The sequence below is a fragment of the Bombina bombina genome, chromosome 3 (assembly GCF_027579735.1).
Source record: "Bombina bombina isolate aBomBom1 chromosome 3, aBomBom1.pri, whole genome shotgun sequence".
In the NCBI taxonomy this organism is placed as follows: domain Eukaryota; kingdom Metazoa; phylum Chordata; class Amphibia; order Anura; family Bombinatoridae; genus Bombina; species Bombina bombina.
Window position 1 is genome coordinate 20,128,370 of NC_069501.1, and position 5,110 is coordinate 20,133,479.

Genomic DNA, 5,110 nt, shown 5'->3' on the forward strand with positions numbered 1-5,110 from the left:
TATACAGTAGAGCTGCAACAACTAATCGTCATAATCGATAATGAAAATAGTTGTCAACGAATCTCATAATCGATTAATCGATTAGTTGGTTTGCAATTAGTTGGTCTGTGCACAACACCAGATGCTTCACTCCAATGAACTCCTGCACATTGTATTGTGTTTTATGGTTATGTCCTTAGCCTAAAGGACGTCTACAGACATTTTACTTTTCACTTTTTCAGGACAGTATACGTTTACAACTACCCCTGGCTTATGTGCAACCCAGATATAATAGTCATCATTTGGATTGTTTATATTAAATCAGGTGATTTGGAACTATGCTTTTCATGATATAGTGACAAGCTTGTTGTTTACACCTTGCCCCTAGATTGATGGGAGTTATTTAAATTGATGTGCACTATTATCTCTTTGCACAATTATTAGCGTATTGCTTGCTATTGCTGATTATATGTACTGTATAAATAAATGTGTAAGGCTTTGTCCTGTTATTGATATACAGTCCTTAGCACTGCTGATTTTGTTTTTTATTGTTTTATTATATTTTTAAAAAATTGTGATGATATGTACCAGATTCAACCTTTATAAGTATATATTTGTTATTTTTAGAGCGGACTAGATATTTCCCTTAACCTTATAGCTGGTTATTTACCATTGCATGCAGATATTCAAGATATTTTATGTTAGAATGAAGTCAAGGGTTACTTTATTGAGAGGCCCCTTGCGAAGGTAGAAAACACTTAGCATTGGTGAAGAGCTAACAAAGATAAATATCCCACTTTGGTGAAATTGGCAAAACCCTACTTATGCACCTCAACAGCCTTTTCTCTGCTGCAGGAAATATAGATGAAAACAGAGAACCAGCCTTAGCCAGAAGCATGTGGTCATGTTGAGATTTTTGCATTTCAATGCAAAGTTTCTGAAAGAGTGAATAACAGAATGTTATTAACAGTGATAGTCTAACTCTTTCTAGTTCTACCTCTTTTCAAATAGTTTGTGGTTTTGTTTTGTTTAATTATAAAACTGTGCTCTGCTGCTTAAAAATTGAAGAAACAGTTGTGTTAATGTAAAGTTTAGTCTGAAGTTTATATTTGTAACACTCATTATATGGATTTTATTTAAAACATAGAAAACTATTATTGATTCTATCTTTATCCGATTAATCGAAAAAATAATCGGCCGATTAATCGATTATGAAAATAATCGTTAGTTGCAGCCCTAATATACAGAGATATAATATTATAAAGAGGTTCCCATTGACCCACACAAACACAACTCCCCCCAAGTACCTTATATACAGAGATATATTATAAAGAGGTTCCCATTGACCAACACAAACACAACCCCCAGTACCTTATATACAGAGATATATTATAAAGAGGTTCCCATTGACCAACACAAACACAACCCCCCAGTACCTTATATACAGAGATATATTATAAAGAGGTTCCCATTGACCAACACAAACACAACCCCCCAGTACCTTATATACAGAGATATATTATAAAGAGGTTCCCATTGACCAACACAAACACAACCCCCACTACCTTATATACAGAGATATATTATAAAGAGGTTCCCATTGACCAACACAAACACAACCCCCCAGTACCTTATACACAGAGATATATTATAAAGAGGTTCCCATTGACCAACACAAACACAACCCCCCAGTACCTTATACACAGAGATATATTATAAAGAGGTTCCCATTGACCCACACAAACACAACCCCCACAGTACCTTATATACAGAGATATATTATAAAGAGGTTCCCATTGACCAACACAAACACAACCCCCACTACCTTATATACAGAGATATATTATAAAGAGGTTCCCATTGACCAACACAAACACAACCCCCCAGTACCTTATACACAGAGATATATTATAAAGAGGTTCCCATTGACCCACACAAACACAACCCCCCAGTACCTTATATACAGAGATATATTATAAAGAGGTTCCCATTGACCAACACAAACACAACCCCCCAGTACCTTATATACAGAGATATATTATAAAGAGGTTCCCATTGACCAACACAAACACAACCCCCCAGTACCTTATATACAGAGATATATTATAAAGAGGTTCCCATTGACCAACACAAACACAACCCCCCAGTACCTTATATACAGAGATATATTATAAAGAGGTTCCCATTGACCAACACAAACACAACCCCCACTACCTTATATACAGAGATATATTATAAAGAGGTTCCCATTGACCAACACAAACACAACCCCCAGTACCTTATATACAGAGATATATTATAAAGAGGTTCCCATTGACCAACACAAACACAACCCCCCAGTACCTTATACACAGAGATATATTATAAAGAGGTTCCCATTGACCCACACAAACACAACCCCCCAGTACCTTATACACAGAGATATAATATGATAAAGAGGTTCCCATTGACCCACACAAACACCCCCGAGTACCTTATACACAGCTATATGATAAAGAGGTTCCCATTGACCCACACAAACACAACCCCCCAGTACCTTATATACAGATATATATTATAAAGAGGTTCCCATTGACCCACACAAACACAACCCCCCAGTACCTTATATACAGAGATATATTATAAAGAGGTTCCCATTGACCAACACAAACACAACCCCCCAGTACCTTATATACAGAGATATATTATAAAGAGGTTCCCATTGACCAACACAAACACAACCCCCACTACCTTATATACAGAGATATATTATAAAGAGGTTCCCATTGACCCACACAAACACAACCCCTCAGTACCTTATACACAGAGATATATTATAAAGAGGTTCCCATTGACCCACACAAACACAACCCCCCAGTACCTTATACACAGAGATATATTATAAAGAGGTTCCCATTGACCCACACAAACACAACCCCTCAGTACCTTATACACAGAGATATATTATAAAGAGGTTCCCATTGACCCACACAAACACAACCCCCCAGTACCTTATATACAGAGATATATTAAAAAGAGGTTCCCATTGACCAACACAAACACAACCCCTCAGTACCTTATATACAGAGATATATTATAAAGAGGTTCCCATTGACCCACACAAACACAACCCCCCAGTACCTTATATACAGAGATATATTAAAAAGAGGTTCCCATTGACCAACACAAACACAACCCCTCAGTACCTTATATACAGAGATATATTAAAAAGAGGTTCCCATTGACAAACACAATCCCCCCCCCTTCCTTATACACAGAGATATCATATGATAAAGAGGTTCCCATTGGCCCACACAAACACAACCCCTCCACCAGTACCGTATATACAGATATATATTGTAGAGGTGTCTCACTCATACACAGCCCCTTACGTGCAGAAACACTTCAGAGCCGTTCCCATATCTTATGTGCATTGCTTTCTGTTGAATAAAGTACACGTCTCATTATAGCCCTATATAACAAGTAACATACATTAGTCTATGGCTGATTTACTGACCTGGTAGCGAGCACTAACTACCCGCAGACTAAACACAGGAAACTACCGTGACCCTCGGCAAAATGGTAGCGGCTAGATTCTATCCCTCTAAAGGACACTCTGACATCACAGCAGTCACGTGACTGCAGTGATCACATGGTACAGAGAGCTGAGTGAGGAAGCAGAGAAGTGCGGGAGACTCAAATCAATAGGATATTTTTTGCTTTCCTTCTGCTGCTGTCTGTGTGTTTGGCCAGGAGTTGTTATCTGGGCTTATGCTGGAGATGGAAGAAGCACTAATGTGAAAAAGCAGTGAGAAGAACCTGTGTTTTCATGAAGGAAGAAGCTGGGATCCTGATTATAGGCTGCTTTAAAACAGCCAGCCAGAGATTTGTAGATTGTCTTTTTTTTTCCAACTCTGAATAATGGGAACCTCATCTGTGCCTAGGATTTGTGCTAGAAACAGGAAGAACTGGTTGTGGTAAAATATTACACATGGGGCCCAACATTTTCTTTTATTCTTTATTTTCTAGGAGAGAAGCTGTTATCTGGGACTGCAGATGAGCAATGGGAAACCACTAAGATAAGTAAACCTGAACTTGTTGTCTTGTTTATGTTTGTGTGTGTGTATCAGTCATTACATAATTAGTGACATTCAGCTATGTTTGTGTGGTATCAGTCAGTACATAATTAGTGACAGTCAGCTATGTTTGTGTGGGTATCAGTCATTACATAATTAGTGACATTCAGCTATGTTTGTGTGAGTATCAGTCAGTACATAATTAGTGACATTCAGCTATGTTTGTGTGGGTATCAGTCAGTACATAATTAGTGACATTCAGCCTATGTTTGTGTGGGGGTATCAGTCAGTACATAATTAGTGACATTCAGCTATGTTTGTGTGGGTATCAGTCATTACATAATTAGTGACATTCAGCTATGTTTGTGTGGGTATCAGTCAGTACATAATTAGTGACATACAGCTATGTTTGTGTGAGTATCAGTCAGTACATAATTAGTGACAGTCAGCTATGTTTGTGGGGGTATCAGTCAGTACATAATTAGTGACATTCAGCTATGTTTGTGTGGGTATCAGTCAGTACATAATTAGTGACAGTCAGCTATGTTTGTGTGGTATCAGTCAGTACATAATTACGTGGACATTCAGCTAAGTTTGTGTGGGTATCAGTTAGTACATAATTAGTGACATACAGCTTGTTTGTGGGGGGTATCAGTCATTACAACTTTAGTTACATACAAGCTATGCTATGTGTGAGTATCAGTCATTACATAATTAGTGACATACAGCTATGTTTGTGGGGGTATCAGTAATCTACATAATTAGTGAATACAGCTATGTTTGTGTGGGTATCAGGTATTACATAATTAGTGGACATTCAGCTATGTTTGTGTGGGTATCAGTCAGTACATAATTAGTGACATTCAGCTATGTTTGTGTGGGTATCAGTCAGTACATAATTAGTGACATTCAGCTATGTTTGTGTGGGTATCAGTCAGTACATAATTAGTGACATTCAGCTATGTTTGTGTGGGTATCAGTCAGTACATAATTAGTGACATTCAGCTATGTTTGTGTGGGTATCAGTCAGTACATAATTAGTGACATTCAGCTATGTTTGTGTGGGTATCAGTCAT

At 37.7% G+C, this 5,110-nt stretch overlaps 1 protein-coding gene across 2 annotated transcripts in view; it reads right to left on the minus strand.

Annotated features, from left to right (window-relative positions):
• LOC128652799 (oocyte zinc finger protein XlCOF6-like) overlaps positions 1-3,551 on the minus strand; it is a 147,806-nt gene extending 144,255 nt beyond the window's left edge. Inside the window, exon 1 of one of the 2 annotated variants that reach the window (XM_053705737.1) lies at positions 3,476-3,551. The gene's annotated coding sequence lies outside the window, so the exon portion shown is untranslated. Of the gene's footprint in view, positions 1-3,350; positions 3,393-3,475 lie in introns of those variants that run through there. The other variant, XM_053705738.1, reaches the window with a different exon arrangement.
• Between the last annotated feature and the right edge of the window lie 1,559 nt (positions 3,552-5,110).